The 17,474-nt window shown below is 44.6% G+C and overlaps 1 protein-coding gene across 1 annotated transcript in view; it reads right to left on the bottom strand.

Annotated features, from left to right (window-relative positions):
* BOP1 (BOP1 ribosomal biogenesis factor) overlaps positions 1–17,474 on the bottom strand; it is a 71,611-nt gene that overhangs the window by 16,883 nt on the left and 37,254 nt on the right. The window lies entirely within an intron of this gene.

Consider the following 17,474-nt stretch of genomic DNA (forward strand, 5'->3'; position numbering starts at 1 on the left):
TGACTTTGGTTTTCTTTCTGAATCAATACATGCTGGTGTTTCATGTCATTGATACAATAATATAAAATCCAAGTCATTTATAGAATTAAAAATTAAATCACAGGGCCCAACTCTGGAGGAAGACCACTGTCTCCATTCCAGGTCCCTCCTTCCCTTTGTTCTAACACTTCCTTACAACCTGAGACCTTGGAAGTTTTATAGTTAGAATTCTGCCTTTAAGGGAAAGTATAATCCAGGGATCTCTTTCCCAGCCCTGCCAGCCTTCAGTCACTGGCCAGGAAGGAACCAGTGAAACTGAAGGGCTCAGCCCTAGGATAATCAAAGGAAGCCTCTCTGAACCCACTGCTATGGGAGTATAATACCAACTGAGGTATGAAGGAAGGGCCTTCCCAAAGGTAGATCACTCATTCTCAGGGGTTTGTTCATAATGAAAGTCCCTGTGTCCAAGGTCAGCTTCCTGTACCAACAACCACCATGAGAAGCATACACTCCCCAGGCCACCAGATCAGATTTGGCCCTGTGTAGGTAACAGAAGGCATCCTCCTGAAAGACTGGGAACTTGAAGAAACAGACCAGGAACACATACAGGTAAGGGGAGTGAAAAGTAGGGTTAGGAAGAAGGTTCAGAAACAGAAAGGAGAGAGAAGGAAGGTGAAAAAAAAGATGCAGAGACAGAATAAGACCAAGAAAGGACAATGGAAGAAAGGACAGATATCACACTAATAGATGGAGAAAAGGAGAAAATGACAGAGAACAAGATCAGGAATGGGTGGCAGAGTGGCAGGAGCATTCAGGGAGTCTGGTAAAGCAAAAAACCGTGGAACTACCCCCCCTAAGGAAAACAAGGTCCTAACCCTGGATGAAGGAAAAAAGACTGCCCAACTTATAAACTATCTTCTGTAGGTTGCAGTTTACCTAGGAGTCTAGGAAAGAGAAAAAAACATTTCAGCTAAAAATCAGCCCCTGATGAGGGTGAAGTGATGTCTGGTTTTAAGGAAATTTCTTTGATGAGGTTAGTCTGCTAAACCTTCATTCTGCTCTACCCTAACCCCCAAACAGGCACCAGGAAGCTTCCTTGCACTGAGAAATACTTTCCCCCCAGAGCTGGGCCTGTAGGGGATGTAAATATTACTTAACACCCCCTCCTCCATTTCCTTTACCCACACCCAGAGGGGTGAGGAAGGATCAGAAAGAAGCTCACACTTTGTTCAAATCTCCTGGTGAAGCTCAGAAGGCATTTCCATAGTCCTAGCCTTGATGACCACTTGTATGTAAGAGGAAGGTTTTCCTATAGGGCCATGAATGCTGGAGGTCCCAGGTTCTGAAGAACAGAGAGAAGGAGCTCAGGCAACTGCCTAGCAGGATTTCCATTCAAAATCCAGCAACAGCAGGCCTCCTTCCCTCTTCTGCATCAGCAGCCTGGCCTAATGCAGAGTTGAGGTTTCCAGACTTTTGAAAACTAGAGAAATGAAGGTTTGAAAAGGTTCCTGCTTATAGCCCAACACTTCAGGCCCAGAAGCAGAGAGATGCTTCATACTCTGTTCAAGGAAGGGAGAAGATAATATATAAATACACAATGAGCAGGGCAAGAAAGGCTAAGAGTGGAACACAAGAGCTAGGTACCTATAGTCAGGCAAGGAACATTTATAATAATAGCTGGTATTTGTATAATATTTTAAGATTGTTATCATGCTTAACCTCACAACCTTCTGAAAGGTAAATTTAAAGTTATCTCCACTTTACAAATGAAGAAACTGAGACTTTATGTCTCTAGACCATGATCACACAGCTAAGAAGTACCTGAGGGATAATTTAAACCCAGTCCTCAACTGCTACCACCCCCATGCTTTCATCCCATGTGCTTACTTAGACACATGCTTTTATAGAAAGAAGTGCTCATGAGGTATCTCTCTCTGTCTCTCTCTGTCTCTCTGTCTCTCTCTGTCTTTCAAGTGTCCTGAGTGCTTCCAACATTCCTGGTCACTTGGTCTCAGCAGGCAGTGGCCTGGGGTGGGGCCCAGTCATGTCACGGATCTGATCTATATTAGCGGGCTATGACTGCAGCAATTTGAGCTGGCCCTATGTGCTGCTGGATTCACTATGAGCCCCCATTCTTCTCTAAATACCTACTCCTCACAGCTATGTGGGACTGCTGGAAGTCAAAACTGCAAAAGGCAAAATCCTAAAGAAGTGAGAGGGAACCCAGCCACAGTCAATGAGGAAATCTTGAACAAGTGGTCATCCACTTGAATACCCACAGAATATCAATACTAGAAAGCACCTCGGATATCTCACACATCCACTATCCCAGAAGGGAAATGACTTGGGCAAAGTCCCGCAGCTGGTAAACAGTAGTGAGGCTCTGAGACCAGATCATTAGGATATGGGTAAGCAGCCTTCTACCAAACCACCTGGGAGGAACTCATTACTTTCTAAGACTGTCTATTCTTCTTTAGAGCTAGATAGCCCTAATTGTAAGGAAGTTTTTACTTATACTGGGCTGAAATTAGCCCCACAAGAATTTCCACCATTTCTCCTATGCCTACCTTCCCAGGGCAAGCAAAGTAAATTTAACCCATCATCCACAATAATTATCATGCCCCTAAGAATTCTTTTCTCCAAGTTCATGTTTACCCTCACCATTCCAATGATCTTCCTCTTCTTAGGGACATGTCAATACTTTTCCAAATGTGGTACTCAGAACTGAACCAAAGGAATCAATATTCCAGTTATGCCTAACCCAAAGCAGAGTCCAGAGGGACTATACTATCTCCCTAAACAAATAACACAGGGAGAAACTATGTCATAGCTGATATAATGGGACTAGAAATCAGGAAACTCATAGGAACATAAAAAAGAAATGGAAGGGATTATAGAGATCATCTAAGTCAACATCCTCATTATACAGTTGATTAAACTGATGCCCAAAGCTAAATGACTTTGCCACTAGTATTTAACCCCAGGTCACTCCAAATTTGATGTCCTTTTACACTGAACTATATATACTGGGTTCAAACCCAATCTCCAATTTGGAGTTGGATAACATGGGCAAATCACATAGGTCACCTCTCTTAGCTTCAGTTTCCTGGGGAAACAATTATAGGATCCATCTCAGAGAGCTAATGTGAGTCTCAAATGAGATTATCTATTTAGAGCAGTTAGCAAACTTTGATGTACTCAAAGCATAGAGGCTGGACCTGTGATTTCACTAGCATGGGGACCTCCCAGGTGAGAAAACTTTCAAAGAAGTTGGGCAATTTCTCTGCAACTCTAAATCTTAGAAAGCTGCCTACATCACTGAGAAGTAACCTGCTCAGGAAAGTCATCCAGCAAATATGTATCTGAAGCTGGAATGAAACCCATGCTCTTCCTGGTTTCCATTATCTCTTACTACTTCTCACTTATCAATATAAATTTCAATTTATTATTTCTCTATTAATGCAGCTTAAGATTGCATTAGCTTTTTTGCCTGCCAAACTATGAGGAGAGGCAGTAATACAGTGGGCTTAAATCTTGTCCTTGTCTTTGTACTACATGGGTGACCTTGAGAAAGTCACTATAGCTCCCTGAGCCTCAGTTTCCTCAATGGTAAAATGAGAAGTCTGGATGGCCTCTGAGGTCCTTTTTGACTTTAGATTCATAACCATCCTTCTTTAACTTGGTGGATTCAACAACTACAAATACAAAAATGAGAGTTCCTCCATGGAAGAGGAAATATTTAGACTATTCAATAGAACCCTAAAGGCTTTCACACATGAATCATTACCTAACCTTTATCTCTCCCAGTTGGTCAATTAGTAAACATTTATTAAGTACCTACTATATGCCAAATACGGTGCTTAGCACATTAAAAAAAAAAGGCAAAAGGCAGCCCATGCATTCAAGTAGTTCACAATCTAATTAGGGAGGCAACAGGCAAATAAACATGCACAAACTATGTGCAGGATAAACAGGAACTAATTAAGAAAGGGAAGGCACTAGAATGAAGAGGAACTGGTAAAAGTTTTCTGTAGAAGATGGGATTTTATCTGGGACTTTGAGGGAGACTATTCCAGTTGTGACAGATAGACAAAGAGAATGCCCAGACACAAGAAATGGGTTGTCTTGCTCTCAGAACCAGCTAAGGGGTCAGTGTCACTGGACTAAAGAAAACATCACAGGGAGAAAGGTGTAGGAAGACTGAAAAGGCAAAAAGGACTAGGCTGAAAAGCTTTGAACATCAAACTTTAATCTGTGCATTGGATGTCTTTCTGAACCTAGGCTTTTTTTTTTTTTAATGTTCACCATTCCTGACTCTAGGTTCATATGACCTAATGGAAAGAGGGCTGGACTGAGAGTGAGAGAACTTGGGGTGGAATCTCCTTTCTGTCACTTACTATGTTTTTGAGTTTTGAAAAGTCGAAATCTCTCTATAGGCCTCAGTTTTCTCATTTGTAAAATGTGACACAGCCTACAGAGCCTATAAGGTCTGTCCCAGTTTCACAACTATGATCCTAGGATCTTCTGACTCTTCTTACTGCTGACCTCCCAAACTGTGAATGCAACCTAGTTGACTTCAAGGATGGCCAATATCCTTTTCAGAGTTGGATGAGACCACAGAAGCCAGAGTCCAACCCATACCTAAATAAAAATGCTTTTATAAAACACCCCCTGGGAAATTTTTCAAAGCATATTCAATACCCATCCACTTCGTAACTTTCAGGGTGAGCTCTAAAAAGCTATGACCTATCATTCATCTCCCACCCCCACTCTGGGCCTCTATGCCACAACTATAGCATTATAAACTTCAGCTTAGTTTTGGATCAGTAGTCAGTGTTGGCTCTGGGGGCCAGATAATTCTTTTAACTCCTATAAGAGACAGTAAAGACCATAGAACAACAATTTGATTTTAAGAAGTCACTGCACACTTGGAGGAGGGGGAGTTGGGGGGGCCAGTGAGGCACTCATGCTTCTCTCTGTCTTACATTATGTGTCCTAAAGAGAAAACCCTATTTATCCTAAGACTCGGCCCTACTACAGGAGGTACTACCAGAGGGTGATTTAGAGCCGACTCCCCCACCCCACCCCAACTCTGCACAGCTGGCCAGCCATTAAAATCCTGCAGGTGATGATTATAGTTTAGTAGTAAGAGCTGCACTGGGTACTTGCAAGAAAGGCTGAGCTGGTGGGGGAGGGGAAGGTCCCTGGTAAAAATGGAGACAGTAAAGCAATCTTACACAATCATGCTACCCAGCCTCAGCTGGCACCCATAAGATCTGACTTCTGGACAGGGAAGAAGAGCCCAGTAAGTCTGAGATGACAGATGATCTTTTTACCTATAAAGACTATGACTATAGTCTTAGGGGTTTCCAAATCCTTTGAGGTTTAGGACTACTATGCCACTCTTCCCATGTCTCTCCTCCTTGAATCCAACTTCCTAGACACACCCAAGTTCATTCTTCAAGGAGGGGGGGGGGGGGGATCAAGACTGTCCAGACACCTCACCCCCTGGAGCAGCTGCAAAGGCTGAGTCACTGTCGGGAAGGCCTAACCTCAGAGGGCCTAACCACAGGAGCCCTGGAGCACCCCTGGTAACCCCGGCAGTGCTGACCTCACTCTTCCCTTAGATTGGCAGAAAGGCCTCTTGAAGAAGTCAAATCGAGAGTGAAAGAAGCTCTTCAATGTAATGCTGGTCCCTCCTGGCATGAGATGCACAGAATTTCTCAAGGGAAAGAGGCAGTAGCAGAGGCACGAGCAATCCGAAAGCCAGGCCCTAGACTCCCAATACCAGGATCTCAATGAGTGCATCTATCAGCTTCCACTTCCTAAGAAAATCATTACTGTAACTCACACTTAAAAAGTCTGCAAAGAGCTTTACACACATTATCCCATTTGAGCCTAACAACCATGAGAAACAGGCAGGTATCACCTGTATTATCATCATTTCCATTTTAATGAAAATGCCAACATAACAAAGCTAGGTCAGTGACATAGACAAGATCCGTACACAGAGCTTCCCAATCCCAAGTCTAGCCTCTAGTCATTTCATAAAAGAGACCCACCCACAGAGACCATTTTACAAGCAAAGAAATTGAAGAAAAGTGAGAAGACTTGCCTAAGGACACATGGGCACAAAGTAACAGTCAGGTTACATGGCTCCAAATTCAGTGCTTTTTCTCCATTTTTCAACCCAAACATGGTCCTCAAACACACACACACACACACACACACACACACACACACACACACACACAATGAGACAACATACATACCTCCAGATAACCCACATGTGCATGCATATATAATACACATACACACATACACCCACCCCAGATATAGAGATGCACACCCCGTTAGATGAAACACATACCCCAGACAGAGTACGCCCTAACAAGGTCTCCGCTCCAGAGATCTCTCTCCCCTGGCTCCTCTACACAGCAGCAGACTCCAGAGACCTATGGAAGCAGGAAGCCAGGAGTATAATTTTGGAGGAAATTCTCAAAGCCAAAGCCATTAAGGGCTAGGAAAGGAGGCTGTGTCCAATTGATAGAAATATAACAGGATAAAAAAAATTATAATGGCAAGTTCAATTCAGAGAGAAACTCAACTCCAGATTTCCTCTCCTTAATCCTGAATGAGCCCACAGCTGGCTGAGCAGGGGAGGAGAATGAAGAAGGGTGGGTATAGACGATGGGGCAAATATCTCCCCAATTTCAGTGCTCCAAAGACAGACAGAGGTATGACAGTTAAGAGACAGCTGCTACCATGTGCCTCAGCTAGGAGAGGGAACCCTAATCTTCCATTTCTCAGGAACTTAATTCTCAGGTCCTGGCTGAATCTTACAGTCTCTTTAGACTAGCATTCTCTAAACCTGGGCACTGGTTCTAAGGGCCATTTCTCCTTTCCTGAGGGTCTCTACCTTGTACTTCACTTAAGAGGAAGATTGAAAAGGAAATTAATAGGGGACAGCAAAAAAAGGGGAAAAAGAACATTTTGCTTTTAAATCTGTCCTGAGAGAAGCCATGTACCAATACAATTCAAATGCATTTTACTCCTCTGCCACAAACCTATTTTGGAGAAGAAACCAAGAACCCCAAATAGTTTAGTATCCCTGAATGACAGATCTTAGGGATCAGTCTCAACTATCTCAAGGCCCTTTGTCTGGTTATCCTCCTTGCCCTTACCACTCCATTTCTGATCTAGATCTGGAAAGGACCTCATAGACCATTTCTAGGCCAAACCTCTTATTCTACAGATGAGAAAACAAAGCTTAGGGAGGTAAAGAGACTTTCTGAGGTTACACAGGTGATAATCAATGTTCAAAATGGTGTACACTTAAAAAAGCAAAAACCTTACCTTCCATCTTAGAATCAATACTAAGTATCAGTTGCAAGACAGAAGAGTGGTAAGGCCTAGACAACTGGTGACTTGCCCCAGTCACATAGCTAGGAAATATGAGAGGCCAAATTTGATGCCAGGACCTCCTGCCTCTAAGCTTGGTTCTCTATCCTCTGAGCCACCTAGCTGTCCCTTTTGTGTATACTTTTAATCATCTCTCATAGATGCTTATGGTCTAACTCTTGTCTAAGCCTGTGCACCTAACCTATGAGGCATCTCTTGTACACTAAAAGGATTGAATCTATCATCAGGGCCATTTCCTGTCATTTGACAGGTTTCCATCATTCTCCTACTTCTTGACCCCTGACCCTGTTCTTTGGAGGAAGTTCATTCAGGGGCACAGAACCATGCTGGAGAGATAGAACATGACTTGAGATCTAGAGGCCCTGAATTCAAACCCAGCTCCTAGCTATATGACCTTGGGCAAAGGCTGAGTACTTTCCTTATTTATAAAATGATAACCTCAACAGCACCTAATGCTATCCTGATGAGCATGCAAAGTAATACAGAGAATGTGCTTTGCAAGTCTTAAAGTTCTAGGTGAATTAGCCTGTGAATTGAGATATTTAAATAAGTGGCTTCTTAGCAAAATTGTATTGGCTAATATCTATTCATGATGGCAGGCAAACTGCACAACCAAAGTCATCAATGAAGACCCAGGAAGAAGTGCAGGCTTACAGAACCTAGGGATCTCCTCTGCCCTAGTTTTGGTTGCCTAGTTATCCATACTATCCCCTCCCTATGCAGGGCCATGGAGAAAAAGAGCTTTTTCAGTCTAATGGGAGGGCCTATATCTTCAATGGTGAAGACTGTGGGTTAGTGGAAATAACAATGGACTGGGAGTCAGAAGCTCTAATGTTCTATGAGTCCCAAGAAAAATGGAATGTTCAACCCATTCCAGTCCCTGAAAGTAAGCCAGGGATCAGAAGACATTAGAACTGAAAAGGACTTCCAAAGTCATCTAACCTTGATTTTGAGGAACATGAGGCCCAGAGGCTTAGTGACTTGTCTATACACTGGTTAGACCATATCTAAAATACTCTTATTTGTTCTAGGTACCACATTTAACAGGAGAACTGACAAAGCTACAATATAGCTAAAGAAGAATACCCGAATGATGATGATACTCAATTGAAGTAGGAAAAGTCTAACCTAAACTTATATAACGCTATCTTCAAGTATCTAAAGGGTGGTAAAGTAGAACAAAAGTGTCAACCTCAAATAGATACTGATCCCTGCTGACTCATGCTGACTTAGAAAATCACAAATTAACATTATCTATGTTGTGTTTTATTTTTATTTATTTTGCTAAATATTTGCCAAATACATTTTAATCTGGTTCTGGCCAAACTAGGGAATTTTGCAGCCAGCATGCAACCCATATGCCCCAGAATTTCGCACCTCTAATGTAAAAAAATTCCATGTATTTTGCTTGGATTTAAAGGTTTAATCCAGATCTGAAAGCCAAGGCCTATTTTACCTAGAGCCCATCAATGCAGACTTTGATTCTTTCAAGAACCTGTATCTTCCTTCACTCATCTGAGCACCAATTCTGCCACTGTTCCTGACCCCACTCTACAATCTCAGTGACTTTCAAAAACATTAGTTAGCAAAGTCCTTGCAACATAGTAAGGGCTTAAACTTTATTTTCATCATAGTAATTTTCATTTATTTGGGTCAGGGAATTCAATTCTAATATAGGCCAATTGGTTGGCCAAAGAAAAGCTCCATTTCACATTCATTCACTACAGACTGTACCTGTAGGCCTACCTTAAAAATTACAAGTTAAAGGGAGAGAAAAGTGGAAAAAGCCCCAGAAAAAAAAGTGATGGCTAACTTACTGCAGCCTATTCACACTAGTCTAACAAGCCCTAAGGACCTTATGAAGCCAAACTGTTCTTCTATTCCCTTCAATTCTACTTGGCTCAGGAATGGACTAAAGAAACAGAAGAAGGTGGGTCCAAGTTCAACTTCTATAATTGGGTCCCCTTATCCACAGTTTCACTTTCCACAGTTTAAATTAGCTGAGGTCAACCCAAAGTGCTGGAGGTCTACCCACTAAGCACCAGAAGTCTGCCTGAAGCATTTCCACTTTTTTGGGGTTGTTTTTTTTTGAGGGGGGGGTACAAGGAGGGGGGGCATCCAAGGAATGCTGAGCCAAGGGGAAGGAGCGGGGGAGAAAGCACATATATGTGAAGGTCAGCAAGTGTTCATCCTCAGTAGGTCTTAGAAGGTATCCTGAGCAGATATGGGGCCCTATTGTATAATGGTGGTGAGAGACTAAGGACTGTAGGAGCAGAGAAACACTAGATGTCGAATCAAAGGCCCTGGCCGTAAATTCCTATTGTGCTACTAGCTATGTGACCTTGGGCAGATCATTTCCATTCTCTGGTCCTCAGTTTCCCCACCTAGAAAATGAGGGGTCTGGAGGGGATGATTTCTCAATTCTCTTTTGGCTCTAGAACCTAGACAAAGAGAAAGTACCTCTTTAGGGCTGGTCAAACCCCACCCACATAGATATACTCCCCCCACCTATATCAGTCCTCTCCCCCAAATCCCAAAGGATCCCATGGCTTCTTTCTCATTCTTAACCCAGGGAAGGCAAAGGGAAAACTGGCATGGCAATGGTACTCTTTAGATCAAATATCATCATCCCCAACAAGCCCATCCAAGGAAAAAGATCCCCGAGGTGGGGGAGGGTTGATAATAGTTGGTGGGAGAGAAATGGTCTCTCCCAACCCCCCACCATGGCTCCTCAGGGCATGGCAGCCCAGCCAAAGAACTCAGCAGCTATGAGCCTGTTATTCCTTCCATAGTTTGGCAGGGCTTTGGACCTGGGCAAGGTTCCCAGCTGCTCCCAGAGAGCGCCATCAGTAGCAGCCGGGATCCTGGCCCGCCAGCCGGGGGGGGGGGGGGGGGGGGGGAGCAGAGAGGGAGGGAGAACTCCGTCACCCTCCACTGCTCTGAGAACACAAACCAGATCCTTCAAAAGAAAGAGGGAGGGAAAGAGGGGGTCACAGAGAAGGGAGGCTAAAGAAGATGAACATTCCTTGATTCTTAGCCCCTCTTCCTTCCAATCAATCCTCAAAGAATGATCTCAAGGTGACTGGGGCCACCCAATGGCCAGTGAATCAAAGAATGAGCTGGTCATTTGGTGGCAGGTGCCATCAGTTAGCCATCTCTTACTACAATTAGAATCTCCTATCCCCTGTACATGCAAGATCTCTATCCCAAGCAGAAGCTTACTTGGCTGCCCTATGGTCCAACTCCTCTGACAATGAAACCATCATTCCCCATCCTTCTGGAGAGAATGATCCTCAGATCCCTGGTTATCCTATTAATACTAGTTCCCCCCAGACTTAGGGGTGCAAACTTAAGACAGCAATCTAGGATATATTGAGAAAGGGAGGGTCCCTAAAATGAGAGTTAGTGATTGGCCTCCTAACCCCCCACCCCATTCCCATCTCACCAGTCCACCTTTTTGAGAGCCTGGGCTGGACTGGAAACACTCCACTTGGGGCCCTCAGCTATCAACTCCCTGTCCCCAGGCCTAGGGAATGAGCTGCTGCCTGCGCCACATGATTCATCACAAGGTCCTTGCTCCCTCCCTCCCTCTGCTGCTGCTCAGCACCTGCAATGCTGCCAGGAAACACATGTGACCCTAATCGGGCAAGAGCTGGAGGGCTGCTGCTCCCTCTGATTTAGTTTCTGTAAGCCCACTCCTAACCCCACCCCCAACTACCCTTCTTCAGGGACTGACTCTCCCCTCCCCTCAGTCTTCTCCCTCTGGCAGATGGGCATTGACTGTGCTTGACCTTGGCCAGAGGAATAAACAATGCAAAGGGCAGATTTCGCCTCAGGAAGAAGAGAAGGTAGGGAACTCTTGTGACAGCCTCCATGGTGATGGGCCCAGAGGTTACTCCTCTGTAAGATGAGGGCAGGCCCAAGGTCCTGCCAAAATGGTCAAGAATGCTCACAACTCTCCTTTGTTTCCTAAACCCATTCCTCTAAGCAGGGCTGAGTAAGGGCCTGTTATGGTTGATATGTCGGCTATGATTTTTCCAATCTCTCCTGAAGCATCTCCCCCTACCCCATCCCCCTCTACTCCCCCTTTTCCTCTTTCCTTCCCACCCCCTTCCCTTCCCCAAAGTGGCTGCAGCTGTCAGGGCTACAGATTGGAAGTGCAGGTACAGAGCTGGCCCACTGCCCGCCTCCCTGTGTCTGTCTGCCCAAAGAGGAAGCCAGTCCACCTCTGGAATCCTTCACTCTCTCCTCGTTCCGCCTCTCCCCACCTGTCCCCAGGGAGCACAGGGTCAGCCGCCCTCTCTCGGTCTCTCTCTTTTCCCTTGCCCCCTCTCCGATTACAATGCCGGCAGTGTTCATTCCCAACTCCCCCACTGCACGTTAATTCTGTGCCTCTGTCTCTAAACGACCAAACTGCCTTCCTGTGCCTCCTGTCTTTCCATTCCTCCTCCTCGATTTTTTATCTCTGACAAACAGCACAAGGCAAGCCCCGGAGGGGGTTGGGGGTAGGGGAGGCCAAGGAAAGGAAGACCAGTCATTCCACTGAGCTTGCCTGGTTAGAGGATGAGGGTGGGAGACAAGCTTGTCCCATACTCTGACCAGTCCGATTTCTGACCACCACCACTACCTCCCCTTACCCCAGGGCCTCAGACCACTTACCTGTCCTAAGTGACCCCAGGTTTTAAAATAGATGTTTCTTTAAAAGATAGAAAGTGTTTACTGAGAAAACTTCTTGTGCAGTCAAAGCATGAGGCTGAAGACCATATAAACTAAGTGAACCACCTCAGTGATAAATTTCTTAGTCAACAATTTAGCAAGCATTTACTTGGAGCCTATTATATACACAGCTTGAAATCAGAGGCAGCCATTAAGCCAAAGATCTTAGAATCAGGAAGAATTGGGCCCTTCACACCTTGCTTCAGATGCTCCTTAGAAAGTCATTTAACCTTTCCAGAGCAAAGTTTCCTCACCTGAAAAATGAGAGAACCAGTCTTGACCACTAAAGCCTCTTCCAATTCCACCTCACTATCTCTCCCTAACTCTGAGCTTTGTTTAGGCTCATACTCTGCAGTCTCATAGGAATTACTAACAGGGAGCAGGGAGCTACAAAAGAAAAGCTGGAAAACTGGGACAGCCCACTGGCTCAGCACATAGAGAGCCAGGCTGGGAGTCAGGAGATCCTGGGTTCAAATCAAGCCTCAGACACTTCCTAGCTATGTGACCCTGGGCAAGTCATTTAACTCCCATTGCCTTGCCTTTACTCTCTTTTGTCTTGGAACTGAAACTTAGTATCAATTTTAAAATGAAGGGAGGAAGTGTATTTTAATCTTTAAAGGAGGGATGAAGGAAGGAAGGAAGGAAGGAAGGAAGGAAGGAAGGAAGGAAGGAAGGAAGGAAGGAAGGAAGGAAGGAAGGAAGGAAGGAAGGAAGGAAGGAAGGAAGGAAGGAAAACTGGAAAATCTTGTACCTCCCTCAATACAGTTTCAGGATTTGTTTTGAAATCCTCAGTGTTTCCAGAACATCAGCCACACCCAGAGACTAGAAAGACACCTTCTCCTAGGAGAAGCCTATGAGAGACTAGGAACCTTCCCAAAAGGAGACATGTCTTTTTCCACATCTGTGTCACCTGTCTACTCCCCCTTCTCCCTCTCTCACCCAACACAATAGGATATTTAGGGTATTCCCACACAAGTCATTCCTTCTTGAAACCATGGGAATTGCAGCCATCTCCCAGTTAGATGTTACAAGTCCCTCTGCCCACTCAACCCACCCTCAAACACTGAAGTACCCCTAAGAACCTGGTCTTCAAGAGGCAGGATTTATAGCCAATATAGGTGAGACTAGGTCAAACCCACAGAAACCCTGCCCTCATACCCCTAGGTCTCTCTTCTCTCTAGTCAGCTATTCCCAGCAAAGAAATGACCACCGAAGCACTTCCTGGTCCCAACCTAGTCTCTCCCTTCTCCCAATATTTTTCCCCTCCCCCCCATCTTTCCACATTGCTCTGTTGTTCACAAAGAAACTTTCCCCTTCCCAGGACCAAGATTCCTGACATTTTGGCATCTGAATATCCCAACTACAAAAGCCTTCTCTCACCCAGAACAGCTCAGCTTCTGCAATGACAAAGATTTGACTTTTCTGGCTACCCAGGCCCACTCACAGTCCCTCCACTCCTCATAAATAGTGGGTTTCATGAACACTCACTCTCCCCTTCCCAGAACACTCTGGTTTGGCATCTTCTACTTACTCAGGTGTCCCACTGCCCACCCCAGCCAACCCCACCCCAGGAGGGCAAGCAGGCAGGTGCTTATTAAGGGCTTCCGGAGTGCCTGACCCTGCAGCCCTGGGGATGGAAAATGCTCTCCACCTGTTCCCTGGACTGGGGAACTTGAGGCTACAGTAGGGTATGGTTTGGTGCTTTAAAGAGCTCAGAAGCAGAACTACATGTTGGGAAATAGTAACCCTTACTCCAATTTCCCAAGTCACATCCCTCAAGCAACAAAGATAGCCCTTCAAATATGCCAACTGGTCAAAACAAAATTTCTTTGCTGTCCAGAATCAAACCAATGCTGTTAGCAACCTATAGTCCAACCTCACAGGGAAATCTACTATTCTCCACTACCTTTCAAGGGACTGATCTGTCTAATCAACCAGTTATTCTGAATCAGAAAGCTCAATGCTGTACCTATGAACTCCACTATAATACCCCAATGCCCTCCCTTCCCTTCCCTCCCAATAAGGCACAATTGGCTTTAATCATATGTCCCATTCTCTCCCCCCTGGGAAACTTGTCTCTCCCTGGCTGGAAGCAGAAGCAAAGAACCGGATGAAAGGAAACAGCTTTAAATACAAAGCAGCTCTCAACTGCACACAAAATGACAGGTGGCTGGCTGGTCCAGCAGACAAGGCAGAGTTGTCCTTCACCACTACCACCCCCAAAAGAAAATATACACATGCACCTGCATACCGCCCCTCTCTCCAAGAGTCCAACACATAGAGTTGGGCAACTGTGAGTAGCCACTCTCTCAATATATCATTGCTGCCTTCAAGAGAGAGGCAGACAGTTCTTCCATATCAACATGGCTTGCCTAAGTCAAAGAAAACCACTACCATTCTGAACAGAAATGTTTCCTGCTAGAAAAAAGCTTCAGCCTCTTTCCATAGGGATGAGAACAGAGAATGCTTGCCAACTTTGTTAATTCTAAGCAATTATTTTTCATTAAAATACTTGTCCTCAGGGTTACCAATCTCCATGTTTGATTCAGTCAAAAATACTTCTTAAACTCCTACTATGTGCTATACACTGTACTAAACACTGGAGATGCAAAAAGCAGAAAACATTTTCTCAAAGAGTTCACAATCTAAGGAGAAGACTATGCAAACAACTATGTACAAACAAAATATATACAGGATAAACTGGAAAAATTAAAAGATGGTAGGAGCTAAGATTAGGAAGAGTTGGGAAATGCTTCTTAGAGAATGTGGGATTTTATCTGGGACTTGTAGGAAGCAAAGGAGATAAGAAAAATGAGCATTCCAGGCATGGGAGACAACCAGAAGCAAGATGAAAAATCTTATCTAGGTTACAATGATTAATGGGTGAAAGAGGACTAGGGTACCCTTGTCTAGTCATGTATGCATTCATCCACATTCTCGTGTTGAAAGTGAATGCTCCTAGAAGAGTCTAACTCTCTCATAGGAGGAGGGATAAAGGCAGGAAATTCCCACAAAATCTAGTGCCTTCTCAGAACAACTATCTTCAAAAGATGTGTGATTTTGTTAGTGAGGGTGATCTCTTTTGAGATTCATATCACAACTTCTCCATGAAGTGAGGAGTCCTTCCACATTCCAGCTAGTCATCAGACAAGAGACAGTCATGGACATAGGGTCATATCTGGGAGTCTTTCTGGTTTAATAGGACCTGCCACAGCTGGCAGAACCAGCAAGCACCCAGGGTCACCTCTGGTGCAGTGACTAGGCATTTGGAAAGGGCTTTAGCAAGGATACAATTCAATTAGCTTGAGGCAAAGGAAATCTCACTCTCCTCAAGGAAAGAGAAAGAGGGGTTTATCAGAGGCTCTTTTCTCCCCACCCTAAACATAGTCCCAGTCTTTGGGGAAAGGAAAGGGTCAAAAGCTAGGAGATCCAAACTCTTTTACCCCTATTGACAAAGTAGGAATGTGAAAGGATTTAGGGGTGAGAAGCTATTACAAGGATAGGATGTGAGTGATTTTCAAGATGCAAACAGAAGTCAGAAGTGCTTCAGGGCTGATCACAAACATAATGGGGAGGGCCCTAGAGCTCAGGAAACCTGAGCAGTGAGAGCTCCCCCTGCCAGAACAGCCGAGACTATTCTGAGTGCAACTGGGGGCTGAGGGAATGGGGGGGGGGGGGGGCCTCCAGGAGCAAAGGGAGGCCGCCAACACTGTAGGCAGCTGCTGGTTCGGTAGCCGGGAGAAGCCATTAACGGTGTTTGGCTAGAGAGCAGAGGGGATCGTAGTTCCTGGACACACATATAGGCCTGGGTTTCATCCCTGTGGGATCTCAGGTTACAATGGAGTTTGGGGGGTGGGGTGAGTTGGGGAGAATGTCCAGAGCCATAGCCCCCCCCCCCCCCAGAGCTCAGTCCTGGGTCAAGTTCAAGCCAGGCAGCATTCACTCTATTCTTTCACCAAACTAGCTTCATTGATCCCTAAGCAATTATACCATGTTTTTTTTCATAGAAGAGAAATAGGTATTTTTCAATATAAGAATAACTCTAACCCTAGTATCATCCCCTTCATGGGGTAAAAGTTTTGGGAATTGGAGTCTCTCTACTCTGCACAGACACCTTCCTTCTCCCTTGTCTGGCCATGGGTGAGCCACATTCAATTAAAGTTCACAGTATCAGCCTGCAGAACTCTAGTGACCCCAATTGCACTTCCTAGATAAATAAAGCTTTGTGGAGATGTATTAAGAAGTAGCCCCCTGACAAAGGTTTAATTACTCAACTTTACAAAGAGCTAAATCAATTGTACAAAAAACCAAGCCATTCTCCAATTGATAAATGGGCAAGGGACATGGATAGGCACTTTTCAGATAAAGAAATAAAAACTATTAATAGGCACATGAAAAAGTGCTCTACATCTCTTATAATCAGAGAGATGCAAATCACAACAACTCTGAGGTATCACCTCACACCTAGCAGATTGGCTAATATGACAGCAAAGGAAAGTAATGAATGCTGGAGGGGATGTGGCAAAGTCGGGACATTAATTCACTGCTGGTGGAGTTGTGAATTGATCCAGCCATTCTGGAGGGCAATTTGGAGCTGTGCCCAAAGGGCGATAAAAGACTGTCTGCCCTTTGATCCAGCCATAGCACTGCAGGGTCTGTACCCTAAAGAGATAATAAGGAAAAAGACTTGTACAAGAATATTCATTGCTGTGCCCTTTGTGGTAGCCAAAAATTGGAAAATGAGGGGATGCCCATCAATTGGGGAATGGCTGAACTAATTGTGGTATATGTTGGTGATGGAATTCTTTTGTGCTAAAAGGAATAATAAAGTGGAGGAATTCCATGGAGACTGAAACAACCTCCAGGAAGTGATGCAGAGCAAGAGGAGCAGAACCAGGAGAACATTGTACACAGAGACTAATACACTGTGGTACAATCGAACATAATGGACTTCTCCATTAGTGGCAATGCAATGTCCCTGAACAATCTGCAGGGATCTAGGAGGAAAACACTATCCACAAGCAGAGGACAAACTGTGGGAGTAAAAACACTGAGGAAAAGCAACTGCTGGACTACAGGGGTTGAGGGGACATGTCTGAGGAGAGACTAAATAAACACTCTAATGCAAATACCAACAACATGGAAATGGGTTCGAATCAAGAACACATGTGATACCCAGTGGAATCTCGCGTCAGCTATGGGATAGGTGGGGGAGGGGGGGAGGAAAAGAAAATTATCTTTGTCTCCAATGAATAATGTTTGGGAATGATCAAATAAAATATTGTTTAAAAAAAAAAGAAGTAGCAACAGCAACAACAAAGCTTGAGATAGTGGGCAGACAGTAAAGCAGAGGCCAA

This window comes from Monodelphis domestica, chromosome 3, assembly GCF_027887165.1.
Source record: "Monodelphis domestica isolate mMonDom1 chromosome 3, mMonDom1.pri, whole genome shotgun sequence".
Taxonomy (NCBI): Eukaryota; Metazoa; Chordata; class Mammalia; order Didelphimorphia; family Didelphidae; genus Monodelphis; species Monodelphis domestica.